Source organism: Coregonus clupeaformis, unplaced genomic scaffold (assembly GCF_020615455.1).
Source record: "Coregonus clupeaformis isolate EN_2021a unplaced genomic scaffold, ASM2061545v1 scaf0461, whole genome shotgun sequence".
Classification (NCBI taxonomy): Eukaryota; Metazoa; Chordata; class Actinopteri; order Salmoniformes; family Salmonidae; genus Coregonus; species Coregonus clupeaformis.
This window is the reverse complement of record NW_025533916.1, coordinates 326,126-344,441: the sequence shown is the minus strand read 5'-3', so window position 1 is coordinate 344,441 and position 18,316 is coordinate 326,126.

Sequence of the window (18,316 nt, the reverse complement as noted above, 5' to 3'; positions counted from 1 at the left end):
CTATGATGAAAATTACAGGCCTCTCTCATCTTTTTAAGTGGGAGAACTTGCACAATTGGTGGCTGACTAAATACTTTTTTCCCCCACTGTATATGGTTGCTTTCATGCCATTTTTCGGGGAATGCACCGGCACATAGTAAAGAACCACAACATGGTCCAGGGGGATATGTCAAAGAAAAGTTTGGACCCATGTGGCATGTGGAGAGAAAGTGAGCATGGATGGATGGAGGGAGAGTGTTATGGTTAGAGAGAGGAGGAGGAGGAGGAGGAAGGGGTTCTGGCCTGTGTCTGTTCCACCACACCATGCTATCAGAGAGAGACAGAGTAAAGAGGACCAGCAGCCAGTCTGGGGAAAATTAGAGCAAAGCTGTAGCAGCACTGCCTCTCTCTGCCTCTTTCACTTTATCAGCCCCAGCAAAGCTGCACAGCCAGCACTGACTGAGGCAACTGCTGCTGCTGCTGGCACGCTCAGACTATGAAAGGAGTGACTGTCTGTGTGGTGTGCTGTTAGCGGTTAACGCCACAAACCCTTATCTCTCTCAAACTCAGAGGATTCAGAGGAAGGGCATAGTAGAAGGGTCGGTTAAACTTCCATGTGGACTGATTGTTACTTACTTGACGTGACATGTAGTTCACTACTTGGGTATTGAACATCATGATAAGTCCAGGACACAGTTAATGGAGACATAACAACATCATTGCACAATGGGGGTGGACATATTGTCGACCTCGGGGGTTCATTTTATTTCTGTAACTGTAAGACACATTATAAGAGTTTATCTTCACACATGGTGGAACCTCAGGGCAGCAAAACACACTGTTGAAAGGAAACAAAACACACTGTTGAAAGGAAACAAAACACACTGTTGAAAGGAAACAAAACACACTGTTGAAAGGAAACAAAATATGTGAGTGTAAAAAGCAATAGCAAAACAGAAACAAACCCCCAGACAGTAGTAGGGGAGGGTGGGGGAGCAGAGAACAGGCAGCACCGTGTGTCACAGCTGCTTTTGGATGAACAAACATGCATTTATGGGAAGGCATCATGGCAGCTAAGATTGGTTGTTGTATGGAGGAAAACACTGTTTTAATAACTCCACCACTATAGGGAAAGAACATTCCACACTAACCTGGTCCTTCACTAACTGAGACTGGCATTCCAATAGCTCCAGCACAAGTAGGCTACAGACATACAAACACAGTGAAAATGTATACAGAACCATTATGAGTGTTCTCTTTTTTTTCATTCCCAACAACATTAAGGGAACAGACATTACATTTTCTTCTGCCGTGATAACACTGTCTTTCCTTAATTGTCGCTTAATGCGGTTCATGATAAATGAGTAGCTATAAGCACATTGGTATGCACAGCTGTTATAGAGAAGTGTAATGAGGACAATAGCACGAAATGACCACTGCTGATGATCGCCAAGGGTCATGTTTAATGGCCGTCATTACTGCATTCGTCTTTACGATGTCATCTTTACAAACGACCATGGTCAATACGGTTGAGAAGTAATTGTGAGGGACTCTTTTAGCATTTTGTGGAATCCTAGGTGTTTTGTACTGAGGTTGATGCCAGAATTTCCTTTGGAAAAGCTTGACAGCATCTGTGAAGGATGGAGGATTACTGTTGCTTGTCTGTCCCTGTTGTGGCGGCCTGGCTTTGCAGCGGTGGAGACTATGCCGCACCAGTAAACACAGCACAGAGCTTGGATAGCATGCACTAGGTTCCTTTTTTCCTGCAGCCACCAATCAATAGTAGCCTCACTAGCAGGGTTGTGCCTGGATGTTTGTAGAGTAAGGTAAGCCACTAAGCAGAATGTGGAGAACAAGAAATCTGTTCCAATCTCCTCTTACACAGTTCCCCGGGCTTGGCTGCCCTCTCTGTGGTGTGGAACGTGGGCAGTCTCAAATTGGCATTCGGTAAACATTGAGTACAACTAATTTCCTGTTTCCTCCTTCCCACAGCTTGACACCCCCTGAGACGGGTTGTTAAATTGTAGCTGCATAACAACAGCTTCCTCTGAATCAATTACCATTTGGACGTAAATGTCACAGCTTTGGAATTACATCACAAACTATCGCTGGACCCAGACTGAGAGGAAACCAATGCCTGGTGGAAAGAGAGTATATGGGGGAAATTTACACACAGTTTAACATGCATGAAACTGTATACATCTCAAATTACCTTAGCACTTGGAGCGACAGTAACCATGAGCAGCCCTGGCAGTTCCTTAGATTTGATGTACATATCAAAACCTTACAAAATAAACTTCATTTGTCTCTGTATATGAATAATTAATGGTGTAGTGATAAGTGAGGAGTGAGGCTATAGGCAACCAGGAAGGTAAAGCTTTCTTTTTGCAAATAAACATTTTTATTAAAAATAGGGCACGGATATGGGCCAAAGGGAATTTCATAAGATACGCGATGGTCAGTGAATTTAAGAAAAGGAAGTTGACTGATTGAAATGCCAATACATTTACTTTTAATAAGCCAGAAGCAATAACCGTCCTGTGTCATGTTTTATGAAAAAATAACTTTCTGGTTATTGTAAGGAGGTGTTGAAGTAGGATAGTCTAGGGTTGTACAGCTTTAACCAAGCAGCTACAGTAGAATGATCCTGGTCCCATAGTGGCCAAACCCTCTCACGTCTTCGCAATAGATTGTTCTTGGGCTCTGAATTTTTAACTGACTGTTTTTTTTTTTTCAATGTCTGGGGTAGTAGCAAAACATATCTTTTAAACTTCAATGATTCATGTAATGGGCATCTTGTCATGACGTGGTTCATATGAAAGGGTAGTTATCTGTTAATCCTGAACTATCAGCTATTCTTATATCCCAGTCTCTCTCTCATCCTCTCTCTCTTTCGCTCCCTCTCCCTCAGATCACAAGGCATTATTAAGTAGCTTCTGCAAAATGCATCTGGCAGAGTTTTCAAAGTGCTACATAAGACAGACAGTGGATGAGATGAATAGTAGGGAAGGAGAGAAAGAGAGCACATCCTCTATGGTCTAAGGTGGCTTTCACACATACTATTGGTCATTTGCTGAAGCTCTGATCAGATCAGAGGTCATTTGCAAGTTATTTTGACCCAACTTGCCTGCATTAGTTTCACACTACAAAATTAGTAAAAACTATCAAGCACATTTTGATCTGAAATGACCCGTCCAATTAAACCAGGTGTGAGAGCTACATTAGACCCACAGCCTCAATGTGACTCTCTCCACAGGTCAAATCTTCACCCCACCCCAACCCCTCACGCTAAGTTGCCAACTACCCAATTTCTTTCAGAGACTGCTGTTCCTAAATTATACTGAGAGGCTCAGCTTCATCCCGGCCCTTCAAGAGAAACCTGCCCCTTGTGTTTAGTGTGTGTGTGTTTATGTCCTGCTGTGTGTTGGCAATATAAAATGTCCTATCAAGATGTCCAGAAGAACATACAGGCTCTGGCCTACAGGGACCAGGCGGACACAGCAGGGGTGCAGGGGCACACTGACAAAGTCGCAGAGCACACAGCACACATACAGTAAGTCATTGGAATAAAGCCAAGTAACAAACTGTTTTTGTGGCATCCAAACTGAATTATGGCACATGCCCTCAGGATGTCATAGGAGCCTCTCCTCTCCTTGTTATTGTTTTTAAATTGAATCACACTTTTGTTCCAACATCTTTCAGAGAAAATTGTATGCTATCTGCCAATTACAAGTGCTGTATTGTGCCGTGAAATACGTCAGTTTAATGAAGATTTTTCTCAAATCTTAAGACTTGAGAAAAATACAGCGAATAGTGAAGAAATGACCAAAACAAAATGGACTGGAGAGGATTTAGATTATGCATATTACTTGAATGATACCTTATAGTGTCAGATCAGGAATTACATGTGGTTTGTCAGTTCCTAGAAGCTCCTAGATAAACAGATACAGTAGGCTATATACTGTACTGTAGATGAAACTTTATATTTGTAGATGTAGATACTGTAGATGTAACTGTACATTTGATGCCTACAGCCCATAATGATTTCATAACGATTGATGTGTTCATTTCTTTCTCTCCCTGTGATGTGGTGATGGAGGATAGTGTGAACTTCCCTTCATTCTGTCCATCTAATGGGCCTGGCCCACCTGACAGGCAGGCTTTATCACCCCCATCACTCCATTTAATCAAAAGTGCCGGCTTAGGAGTTCCTTTAATCAGCTCAATTAGGCACTAAGACCTTGCAATTCTAGGGGACGATTTCTCAGCCCGGGAAACTTTCAAGCTTTCTCTTGAAGTATGTGGTTCATTGACAGGCTCACTGAAGCCCAGCGGTCCTTCGCTTGATCACCTTCAGTCTTTTCTTCGCTCCCATATCACTGTTTTCTCCATTTATCTGCACTAGTAATTGAAGCTCTGATATACCTCAATCACACAGCCTGTTTGAAACCTGCGAGACCTTTCGAGAGCTAGATATTTTCTGATTGCCAAACTTGAACTGCGTGACAAACTGTGTTTTCACATGACAGGCAAGGCAAACTAAGAGGAGTATTGTCATGTAGTTGCAATGTGTTTACAAACTATATAATATTGGATAGGTTTTGCCGGCTATGCTATATGGAAGGTTTTGGAAGGATGTCAACTACAGGCAAGACAAAATGGAAGAAAATGGTGTATCATGGGTAAAGAGGAAATATCCTGAGAGTAAATCTCACATTCCTCAAATGTTCACTTTCAAATAAATTACTGATCAAGGAACCATAGCAACAGGTCTTTCACTTCTTTCTACTTTTTAATAGTTTTTGACATTTGAAATTTCTGAAACATGTTTAATCTCAACATAATTATAAAAAATACAGGAGCATTATCCATCATTGCCAATTGTAATAACCTCCATATAAATCAATTTCACATGAAAAGATCATCAAGGGGCAGTCCTGTGTTGTATGGAATGGAGAAATTACATCAAGACGCACAGGCTCAACAGCCAGACCCAGTGATTGTACATGAATCTTAATAAGGGCAGGTATCTCCACTCCGACAGCTCCAGGCGCAGGACAGAGAACTGACAGGTGCATCAACAACTCTATCCCCATGGATGACTGAACTCTACACACAAGCTGTTCCTATATGCACTATCTGTTGAATGACGCTGCCATAGTTCATATAGGGATGAGGGAGATCACTGTATTGCTACTGTTGGAAAAAACATTTTTAAGAATCTACAAAATAGATCTAGGAATCCATTTGGCATGTAGAGAGCACTGTAATGTATCATTGGATAAACCATAAAATGCTGAGAGGTTTTGGCTCCAACATGGTTCTGACTGAGAGTACATCCTTACAAGTGTAATAGTGTATTGACACAGAATCAACCTGTGCCAGACAGTCAGTAAAGTTATCCCCCAGTTTAAACACAGAAGGCCCATAGTAAAACAACCCTATGGCCAGCTGTTTCTAAGGCTCTAATAATGGAGTCTCTCTAAACTACTGATGAAAGGATATGATGTTCCCACAATGAAAGAAAGATAATTAGCCAGCAAAGTAAAAAGGAAGAGAGGGGGGTTCATTTGAAATTAATTGAATTTGGGTCTAATCACACTAAAGGATTAGAATGGATGGTTATCAGATGCTGTTAAGGAAATCATTTTCAATATTTCCCTAGCAACTATTATTCAGAATAGTTTAAGTTGAGGGCAGGATGACAGAAGATAGAACAGAGTGAATGGTCAAGACTGCGTTCAACTTCAAGATCTCAAACTTTCAAAGTGAAAATATGGCCAAAATTGTTAACATTTTAACAAGGTAGATATGGGTTCACATACATAACAGCAAGGTGCTATATTGCTCTATTCATCTCTCTTGCTGTAAAAATCTATTTAAAACGTTATTTTTAAAGTATTTCTTTCTACTTAATAAGCTCATTTGATTTGATGTTCCCTTCAAATGTGAAATTTGGTTGCCCTAATCCCTTAGACTTTGTATGAAATCAATATGCAGTCTTTTAAGTGCTAAATCTTGTCAGCTAGTGAGAATCCCAATGGGGTTTTCTGTTTCATCAGGTGCAGTCACTTCCTTTCTCCGACTTGGTGAACCTGGGCACAGATACCATGAAAACAGTCTTTCTCTAAAGTGCAATGTTCTTCTGCTAGGTTGTTGGTCCTCTGCCAAAATGGCTGCCATGACTAGCCATATACTGTTAAAGACAGCAAGTCTCTGGACAAGCTAATAAATTGAAAAGCACTAAGTTCACCATTTTTTTATAAGATGTGATGGCATCAGAAGTCAACAAATGTTGTTTTGCCTTCGTCCGTCATTAGAAGGTTGGCACTAAAGAACGCTGTGGCAGTGCCAGTGTGGGGGGATGGTGTGTGTGCCCCAGCAAATCAAATGTGTGTGCCCACTGTGTATCTGGTGTCCTCCCCACTGACACTGTGCTGGTGAGAGTCTATGAACTGGGTCACAGCTGCACAGAGTGACACCATGGCACATTTCTCATTGCTCTAAGTGGGGACTATCTGAGGGCTGGGTGAAAACAAGCGTGCTTGTTAAACTCTCTCTTCCCCCCCTTGCAAGTGAGATGAGAAGAGCAAGAAGGCTGTGCAATAAATCATTACTCTACCGCAGGGGAGGTGTCTCACTCTCTTTTCATGTAAGGGACACAATGAAGCTGATGGAACTGAAGCTGCTCTCCCAGGCACCAAAGACATGGCACACTGGAAGAAGGGGGAGGGACCAAACAAAATGTAGACAGAAAATATATATAGAAATAAATCACAAGATATCTTCTGGGTTCTGTTCTGGGAATTGGCCAAGAATAAGGGCTGCATCGTGGGTTAGTTTCAAAAGATTACATCCCCAGGAATCATCAACAGAGACAGGAATCTCGTGGATCCTATTGAACAAAGTCACTCAGACCCCTGCCTCTGTCACTGAGAAGCCCCAGACGGATAGCTCTCACTCACTTCGGTGGCTCTCACTGATGATTCCCATTTAGGGTGAAGACACTGTGGGTTTCTTCTACTTACTACAACTACAATATTTACTGAAGAAGACAATGAAAATAAAGAAACAGGTTCAAGGCTACAGGTCTATACGGCTGCATTTAGACAGGCAGCCCAATTCTGATATTTCTTCCACTAATTGGTCTTTTCACCAATCACATCAGATATTTTCACATCGGATCTTTTTCAGAGCTGATCTGATTGGTCAAAAGACCAATTAGTGAAAAAAATGATCAAAATTGGGCTGCCTATCTAAACGCAGCCTACATGACTCGATCAATCAGACCATGCAACATCAAAGGGCTTGTACATTCTTAGAAGAAAATATGCTATCTAGAACCTAAAAGGGTTCTTCGGCTGTCCCCGTAGGATAACCCTTTGAAGAACCCTTTTGGGTTCCATGTAGGACCCTTTCCACAGAGGGTTCTACATGGAACCCAAGAGGGTTTATGTGTAACCAGAAAGGGTTCTCCATGGAACCAAAAAAGGGTTATCCTATGGGGACAGCCAAAGAACCCTTTTGGAACCCTTTTTTCTAAGAGTGTACCTTTTAGGTTACATTAAGAACAGAATGGTGTGGGGTAGCCGTGGAGGGAAAGATGTAACAAGGCAGTCAAATGAGTCATTAGTTACAGTACACACGTATATGTGTGTGCTTGTGTTACTGAATGTTTGGTACCTATAAAAGATTAAGCCTATATAGCATGATTTATAATACAATATTGAGGTATCACCAGTCACTGTGAAATTGCAATAGAGATTAAGAGAAAGTTCAGGTAGAGGTGGTAATTTTCTAGTCACTGGAAAGAGTTGAACTTTTTAACAAGAAAAAAACATTTACACCGAGACCACAGATTATCATCAAGACAAAATCTCATGTACTTGTAATATCTAAATTACTTAATCAAACCATGACTTAATGCTTTGAGGGCTTTATACGATAGCTTCAAGAAGAGTATTAATTTGGTCTCTTTGCATTCAGCTCAAGATTATCTTTGAACAAAGTTAGTTGTTGGAGATAAAACAGGAGGACTTGAGTTCCCTGGTCCCTTCACTACAGTACTGTTGGTACATCAGAGCCCTGGTTCCTTCACTACAGTACTATTGGTACATCAGAGCCCTGGTTCCTTCACTACAGTACTGTTGGTACATCAGAGCCCTGGTTCCTTCACTACGGTACTGTTGGTACATCAGAGCCCTGGTTCCTTCACTACAGTACTATTGGTACATCAGAGCCCTGGTTCCTTCACTGCAGTACTGTTGGTACATCAGAGCCCTGGTTCCTTCACTACAGTACTGTTGGTACATCAGAGCCCTGGTTCCTTCACTACGGTACTGTTGGTACATCAGAGCCCTGGTTCCTTCACTACGGTACTGTTGGTACATCAGAGCCCTGGTTCCTTCACTGCAGTACTGTTGGTACATCAGAGCCCTGGTTCCTTCACTACAGTACTATTGGTACATCAGAGCCCTGGTTCCTTCACTACAGTACTATTGGTACATCAGAGCCCTGGTTCCTTCACTACAGTACTATTGGTACATCAGAGACCTCCCCTTGTCCTCCTCCTGACAGCATACACCAGACAAAAATCAGCACGACCATGATCTTCTCTCTCTTTCATATTGTATTGCTGTTGCAGAAGAAAGGAGAACAATAGCAAACAAACACACACACACACACACACACGCGCACGCACGCACACACACACACACACACACACACACACACACACACACACACACACACACACACACACACGCACGCACGCACGCACGCACGCACGCACACACACACACACTTGTGTTGTGCATATTGCTTGCATATATATATATAGAAATTGCAATGTTTCATGGTTACAGTTGAGTGGTGACAGCTCGATGGCAGAGAACATGTTATGGTCAGAGGCATAGAGAAGGAGGTAGAGGAGGAGAATGGAGAGTAGTGAACATGAATGACCCTTGAGCTGGGAAGGAATGCACATTTTGGCAAAATTATGGAGTTTGGGAAAGTTTTACTCGTAAAAATAAAGGACAACATTTTAAGTAGCATCCCATTAAGTGGAACGCTAGATTGTCCACAGAGAAACCCAGCCATGTCTCAGCTGTCTCTTGCAATCACAAGCTAATTGCCGTGCAACACCACCGCTAATAGCCTTCAGCTTGCGGCCAGCCTAGCCATTAGCTGATTGCCACACGCCCACTTTCTCTTTAATATAATCCCTGGGAGAGAAAAGATTGATGGTTGAAACACAATATTTATTTTCTGGGCTATTCAGAAGCACACAGACTCAGGAGGGTCCCAACTGTAGAAATCCTTAATGAGTCTTAACCAACCGCCAAAGACACCATTTATAATTCCATCCTGCTGACTGCCCCAATCACACGTTTTTGCAGAGGAGGCACTTGGAGAGGTAAATATACTGCATTTAAATTTACTGTTTGGGAACAGGCATAATCCATCTACCTTTGTATCTGCAGCAAATATAATTGATCCCTCATATTTATCTTGTCTGTATGACTTAATATATGATCCTCTTTCCTTGGTCGACTCTATTGTTATAAATTCATCAGTGGCTTTGTCACATCTCTCATGCTCTGCATGGCCAAGGCTGTGCTGTTCTTCAAGTACCCCCATTTAGCAAAACCTATGGCAATTAATAACAGGCCGACTGCAGTCATACTGAAAATACAAGTCTGGGATTTATCATCTGTAAACAGACACAGTCACAAATCTGCCAATAAGAAAACATCCATTGTACCATTGTACAATGAGGTTCCTGTTTTTGCATTAGTTGTTTGGGATACACAGTTCTCTGAATTCCAAGTTCACATTCGTGCGGAATTAAAGTCTCTACATTTGGGACATTGTCATGATGGACTGTCTGTTTCCCTTGTTCTGATTTAGCATTAGAAAACATGACAACAATTCTGCCAGGGCCCCTTCATGCATGCCATTATTACAACTGGGACAACTCCCTTCCTTCTGTCCCCAGTTCTTCCCTATCGTGGATAGGTACTCTAGCACCTTGCTCTCCAGTGCCCCAGGAATTGACTGTGAATAGTGGAACAGACCCTGTGCAGTAGGAGCCTACACACAGACAGCGTAGCTCCTATTAGATCCAGGGGAGATGCCTGCTGTCACTTCGGCTCTCTGGCTACAGACGATTTACAGGCCTAATCTCCTCTCGTGCTGCTCTGTCACCTGCCCCAATATGTCCTCATTTAAGAAATCGCCCAAGCTGATAAATGGCCATACTCTCTCTCACCATAACTAATGGGCCACCAGCAGCCTGTAGGCTCAACAGACAGGTGCTCATTCTACCGTGACAAAATTACATCTCATATTGGCCATTGGGACACTACCAGGAGCCTTCAGATGGAAGAGAAAATCATAGCGCCACAAGAATATAATTCCTCTCTATTGCTTTCTAACTGCGTTATCACTCTCTCACAATATGATCTGCTTCCTTCGACACACTCCCAGCTAGACTAGAACTAACTGGAGAGATCTCCAAAGTCTGGGCCCTTGAATCGATACTAAATCAATGCAGTCCGCTTCTTTGTGTCTTTGTGTGAAAGGAAGCTGTCTACATCAGAGAGGCCTGAGTCTTATCTCCCCAGAACAATCAGGCCCATCACTCTGGAGCCCATTTCCCTGAAGAGAGACTCTGGGTATGTTTGGTGCAGCAGTGTGTTTACACTGTAGATGGTATCCTATTGGTATATCAGATCCTCTTCTTCTATACACTTGTTTACAGGTTAAGTATATTGACCCTGACAATGTAGCCTCTATTATTTCGAAATGACAAGCAGCAATGCAAAGTAGCCTAGATTGTGTAATCAATCCAACCACAAAGTCATCAACATAACAATACCATAAAGTGCTTCAGTCTGCCAAAACCAACTTCATATTTTCTCACAGTAACTGTTCAGGGAAGTGAACCTTAATATCAACAAAGGGAAGATTCTCTTGAATAAAGAAACAGTGGGAGAGAATGGAGAGGGAGAGTGCAGGGGGAGACAGATGGAGGGAGAGGGAGAAGTGGGCCAGGGTATTCCTGGGGAGGCGGAAGCAACCTCTCAGTAGCGGCTAAATTTGGTGAAGTGTTAATTTTGGACTCTCCCCTTGTCTGCTGGACGGGGTTGATTAATGTAGCTGTTCATCACTGTTAGACTGGCAGAACCAGGACAGGCACATCCAGTTCAACCTCCATCCTCTCTTAAATCTCTCCTCCATGGCTGCCAAGTTACAGGTGCTCCTGTTCTGGCCCATTCTGTCTGTTTCAGCATCCTGTACCATGAAAAACAACAGGGAAGATCATATTTTATGACTATTTCCTCTTTACTTGTATAATCCTATTTAAGTACTACAATTCCATTCATCCTCACTAAGTATGAGAGTTTAATAGTCGCAGGACGTACAAAAAAATGCCCCCAGGCAGCAGTTAGACCTCGTAGAACAATGTTAGCGAAAATGCAGAAGGGTAGACAAACAAACTGAGGTCTGTACAAACACCTGTTCATAAAGGTTAATGTGGGTGGTGAGGCTGGTAAAACATGATTATCATTCAGCCCTGTTCACTTAGCTGGGGGATACAAGGTCAGGTCAGATGTTCAGTGTCAGTGGACAAGGACAGCAGCTTATCAATAGGTGTGTGTGTGTTCATGATTACAAGAGTGAATACTCACACACACACACACACACACGCACACAAGCACGCACACAGACAGACACACACACACTCACACACTCCCTTCCTCCTGTCTTCCTCTTCCTGCTCGACAGTCTCGTCCTGATCTGTGATTTGACGGCGTCTGATCCCACTAGGCAACCTCCTCCTTATCTCTGGAACAAGAAGCACTGCTGTGATGGTGTGGAGGACCAGAGCTATAGGCCCGCTCTTTATCATCTCCATACATCCCCAGGAGAACTTTGAAGGGCAACTTCCCTTAGACTGAACAGATAAATGGTGGAGCAGAGCTAAGGAAGCATTCGATACATTTACAAATGTGAAATACTGTATATATCTATAAGGAATGTAACACTGTATGCTCTTACTCTACGTCAACCAACTGTAGGCAAGGATGAAATAGTGACTTAAAATAATTGCAATACATTTACACTGAAGGACACATGTATACAACCACTCGATCTAATAAGTATGACAGTAATGCTGTCTTGCTTGTTCAGTTAATGCTTCATTGTTACAGTAGAATGATTATTGCTTCCTGTACAGGTTAGATACAAAGAATAGCCATTGAATTAGCCCTGTTTATTCAGCCCATGCTTTTCACGCTCCTAATTAAACTGCATATCTCTATACGTTCCACTGCATTGTCTTCCATAATTTTTTACATTCTTGGTTTTTTTTCCTTTCCGATTCAATACTAGTTTGATTGACAGTTTCTTGAAGGCATCAGAAACTTGGGATTTACCACTACTCCAGTTTTACATTCATGTGTAGAGCTAGGCTGTTATCACTCCAGTTGCCATGCTGAGCAAAGTCTATCCAGCATGGAGCAGATACAAAGACACAGAGCTAAATGTTTAAGTATAGAGAAATAAAGGGGAATCCTCCAGTGCCAAAAAGTATATTAACAATGGGGTTTTCCTTTGAGTGTACTTCAAGACACCACACATCCAGAGGACACAGGAAGACTGAGATCCTTTCATGAGGAGCAACACTTCATAACGAATTACTAATTTAGCTATGACCCTTTCTATTTCACATTTTCATTCATTCTCTCTCTCTCTCTCTCTCTCTCTCTCTCTCTCTCTCTCTCTCTCTCTCTCTCTCTCTCTCTCTCTCTCTCTTGCTACAAAATAAATTATACGTTTCTGCTGCCTTCAAGAAACTGTCAATCAAACTAGTGTTAAATCGGAAAGGAAGATAAACCAAGAATGTAAAAGTAATGGAAGACAATGCAGTGGAACTTACAGAGATATGCAGTTTAATTAGGAGCGTGAAAAGCGTGGGCTGAATAATCAGGGCTAATACAATGGCTATTCTTTGAAGCTAACCTGTACAGGAAGCCGTAATCATTATATTGTAACTATGAAGCATTAACTGCAGTAGGCCCTACAAGCAAAACAGCATTTCTGTCACTACTTGGAAGATCGAGTGGTTGTATACACGTGTCCTTCAGAGACCATCGAGAGCATTCTGTCTGGCTGTAGCACCACCTGGTATGGCAACCTCACCGCCCACAACTTCAGGGCTCTCCAGAGGGCGGTGCGGTCAGCCCAACGCATCATCGGCGGCACACTACCTGCCCTCCAGGACATCTACAGCCCTCAGTGTCACAGAAAGGCTAAGAAGCTCATCAAGGGCCTCAGCCAGCCGAGCCACGGCCTGTTCACCCCACTACCATCTACAAGACGTAGACAGTACAGCTGCATCAATGCTGGGACCGAGAGACTGATCATCTCCAGGCCATCACTGGCCGGCCTCTGCCCACTACCCTGCCCTGAATCTTGTACTTAGAGTAATTGAACACTGGTCACTTTAACAATGTTTACATACTGTTTTACCCACTTAATATGTATATACTGTAATCTAGCCATGGCTCATCCTATATAACTACTGCTGTACACACCTTTTCTATTCATATACTGTCCATAATGTCTATACACACCATTCACATACATATATCTTTATATTCCGGACTCTGAAATTGCTCGTTCTGCTATTGCTCATTCTGGTTTGTCAAAAATTATATATTTTTCAAACTTTTGGATTATGTGTGTTTTGCTATTGTATTGCTAGATATTGCTGCATTGTTGGAGTTAGAAAAATAAGCATTTCACTGCACCTGTGATAACATCTGCAAAAAGATGTGTACACGACCAATAAACTTTGATTTGATTTGATTCAGTGTAAATGTATTGCAATTATTTCAAATCATTATTTCATCCTTGCCTACAGTTGGTTGATATACAGTAGGCCTAGACTCTAGAGTAAGTGCATACAGTGTTGCAATCTCTTATATATATATATATATATATATACTGAGTGTACAAAACATTAATGTTGAGTTACACCCCCTTTTCCCCTCAGAACAGCCTCAATTCGTCAGGGCATGGACTCTACAAGGTGTCGAAAGCATTCCACAGGGATGCTGGCCCATGTTAACTCTAATGCTTCCCACAGTTGTGTCAAATTGGCTGGATGTCCTTTGGGTGGTGGACCATTCTTGTTACACACAGGAAACTGTTGAGGGTGAAATCCCAGCAGCGTTGTAGTTCTTGACACAAACCGGTGCGCCTGGCACCTACTACCATACCCCATTCAAAGGCACTTAAATCTTTTGTCTTGCCCATTCACCCTCTGAATGGCACATATACACAATCCATGTCTCAATTGTCTCAAGGCTTAAAAATCCTTCTTTATCCTGTCTCCTACCCTTCATCTACACTGATTGAAGTGGATTTAACAAGTGACATTAATAACGGATCATAGCTTTCACCTGGATTCACCTGGTCAGAATATGTCATGGTAAGAGCATGTGTTCCTAATGTTTTATATATATATATACAGTATATACAGTGCATTCGGATAGTATTCATCCACGATGTGTGTGTGCGTGCGTGGTGGTAGTGTGATGGTGTGTGTGCGTGTGTGGTGTGTGTGCGTGTGTGCGTGTGTGGTGGTAGTGTGATGGTTTGGGCATGCTTTGCTACCTCAGGACCTGGACGACTTGCCTTAAGAGAAGGAACCATGAATTCTGCTTTGTATCAGATAATTCTACAGGAGAATGTCAGATGATCACAATGATCCAAAACACACAATCAAGTCTACATGAAAATGGTTAAAAAGCAGCCCAGACCTAATCCCAATTGAGATGCTGTAGCAGGACTTGAAACGAGCAGTTCATACTTGAAAACCCACAAATGTCGCTGAGTTAAAGCAGTTCTGCATGCAAGAGTGGGCCAAAATTCCTCCACAGTGATGTGAGAGACTGATCAACAACTACAAGAAGCATTTGTTTGCAGTCATTGCAGCTAAAGGTGGCACAACCAGTTATTGAGTGTAAGGGGGCAATTACTTTTTCACACAGGGACATTGGGTGTTGCATAACTTTGTTTATGAAATAAATTAAATAAGTATGTAATTGTTGTGTTATTTGTTCACTCAGGTTCCATTTATCATTTACATTTTAGTCATTTAGCAGACACTCTTATCCAGAGCGACTTACAGTTAGTGCATACATATTTTATTTTATTTTTCATACCCCCTGTGGAAAACGAACCCACAACCCAGGCGTTGCAAACGCCATGCTCTATCTACTGAGCTACATCCCTGCCGGCCATTCCCTCCCCTACCCTGGACGACGCTGGGCCAATTGCGCGCCGCCCCATGGGTCTCCCGGTCGCGGCCGGCTACGACAGAGCCTGGATTCGAACCAGGATCTCTAGTGGCACAGCTAGCACTGCGATGCAGTGCCTTAGACCACTGCGCCACTCGGGAGACCACTGCGCCACTATTAGAGACATTTATCTAATATTAGGTTTTGGGTGAAGATCATTCAGTATCATAAATATGCAAAAGTAGAGAAAATTAGAAAGGGGGCAAATACTTTTTCACAGCACTGTATATACAGCATATATACTGTATATATTAATGTGTTTTATTGAGATAGGACAGTGAAGAGGAGACAGGAAAGGTAAGAGAGGTTGTGAGTCAGAAGGGCATAGGGCGGATGCAAACTCTGGTAGCCTAGGCTGTACATATGTGCCAGGTTACGCAGCACTAGCCGCTGGACCATACAGGCCACCAGTGTTGCATTTCTAAGTTAAAAGCCAAGAAAAGTAATCCTAAACTCTTTAAAAAGTCTAGGTAGTTGATAAATGTGCTTTCTATCCTAAACAAACTGCAGGCCTTATCTCCACGGCCCACCTGACAAGCACTGACATCAAGTTCTAAATGTGTTCATGTTGGTCCATGAGTTAATCCTGGAGAGCACTCTGGATCATTAAGAAAACATTTACTGTATACAGTATTACGTAAATAAAGTTTATTAAGTATAGAGTTCACAAAAGTAGCCTATCCAAAGGGGCTTTTTAGAAGTTTGTAGTCGGCATGACAACATTCATTTGGTTTTAGTGCGCAAACAATTTGTTTGTTGCTCCGCTAATATTGGGTGTGTTCGAGCAGAAAGGCTAACGATACCGACTATAGATGGAAATTGGCGAGTGAAGTCGGGAAGGTACATCTGTAACAGGCAAAAGTCAAACACGGTAGTGGTTTTCCAACAGCAAGGCTCAGATTAAAATGGCAGTGTCAACATAGCTGCTATTGTTTATAAAAGTTTGTCTTTATAAATGTCAAAATAAACGTTTCTATACTCCCATATCACACACTCACAAACTGAAAACATAACGTGTGTACAATTAATTGGTTAGAGAGAGGTCTCAAATATCACTTTCATTTGTATCCCCCTGTAGCTTTAGAATCGCGGCAAAGTTGGTTCCTGTTTCAGTCATGTCTTTGGTCACATTCGTGTGGGTCAACCAAAAACACCCTAATGATTGGTTGACAAATAGTGGCTCCCACAATGCAGGTGATGGCTGCATGGTGCAGTTGGTGAGAAGCAACTGCAATGACTTGAAGGAGACTTCATAAAAAACTGATGACCTTTTATCACATTTTTTGTAAAGTTAATGCAGTCGACATGTTGGGCAATTTGTATCCTCAGAATGCTACAGACTTTGAAAGGCGGTGACCAACGATGGTCAACGACTTTACAAAATGTATCTGCTCGAACACGCCCATTAGCTCTTCTAATCATTCCTTTTGTCAATCAATGTTACCTCTACAAAGTGCACATGTTTTGGTAACTAGATTGCTATTTCTACATAATCTTTTGGGGCAAACTTACCTTAATTCCTCTTTATTGGGAAAGGGGATATTTGTTCCTCTCTGGGGGTGTGTGTCAAACAAAGCTGCGTTCAGAAACGCCAACTACCCTATGTGGTTAATGTTGCTTAATCCGAAGAAGGAGATAAATGTGTTCCCTGGTTGACTTACTGCTTAAAGCAGGGTTAAACACTATTATTGAAAATGTGTATATTTCTGATAATTGCCTGAATATGTTATTTGTACTTTCATGCCTTTATTTGAACTTGTTAATTGATGATTGGTTAATATTGGTATTTTTAAATTGAGGCCTTGGGGGAGTCAGGGTAAGGTTGGCGTGCTACCAGTTACAGCCATGATTGAGGCCTGGCTATTTTGAGCCCAACTTATTATTGGTCTTAGGCCTACTTTCAGTTATTCTCCATTCCAGTTTATGTTTCCTGTCTTAGTCTATGCAATGTTAGTTATTTTTGTTTTGTCCATAGAAGGCTGCTGAGGGGAGAAAGGCTCATAATAATGGCCGGAATGGAGCAAATGGAATGGCATCAAACACCTGGAAACCATGGAAACCATGTGTTTGATGTATTTTATACCATTCCACTGATTCTGCTTCAGTCATTATCACGAGCCCGTCCTCCCCAATTAAGGTACCACCAACCTCCTGTGATATGTACATATAGTGTACAGCCAGTTTCTCCTTCACTGTAAATAAAACACCCTCATCCTGGGCATTGCACTGGCAACATCTTGTCTGCCTCCTCACTACTCCACCATATTTTTTACCTACCCCTTTCAGATATATAAAAAAAATCTGGGATAAAAAAGCAGGCATGATAAATTAGTGGGATTTTGGTCTGTGTATGAAAGGGATATAACAGGACAGTACTGACATCCTGTTACATAGTAGTGATAACTTGCCAGTTGGAAATGTACACTACTCCCTTTTAAAGTTCATGACAGTCTCACAGATATGAAAGTGGCTCTACAGTATATCATATTCTGGAACGTCAAATGAATTGCAGCAGATACAGATGGGTCCCACAGAGCTGCATCCAGTGATCCCGGGAAAGGAGGCATGCAGACTGCACGGCCCTGGAGACACTAGACCACTGTGCTGCTGCATGCACCAGTGGTTCCTCTCCTCTCATCCCTCCCTGGGTTCCACACTGAAGCTCTGCCCTGAGTGGCCTTCTCTCTTCATTAAGAAAGAGTTTGTTTCTTTCCACGGTCTGGTATAATTTCACAATCTTGGATACTCATAAGTCGTCTACCCAAGGATACTTTCTCCAGATAGGCTGTTATCTAGGCACTGAGAAGATTAAGTGAATTAGATATGTATCGTAATTACGATGGTTGCCTAGGATAAAATGTATATAAAAAAACAAACTTGCAGTAAGATTGACGGCATGGAGAGATTTAGTGGTAAGCAAATCAGCAGTGGACCATTTGGGGTGTAACAGAAGTACACATCTAAAT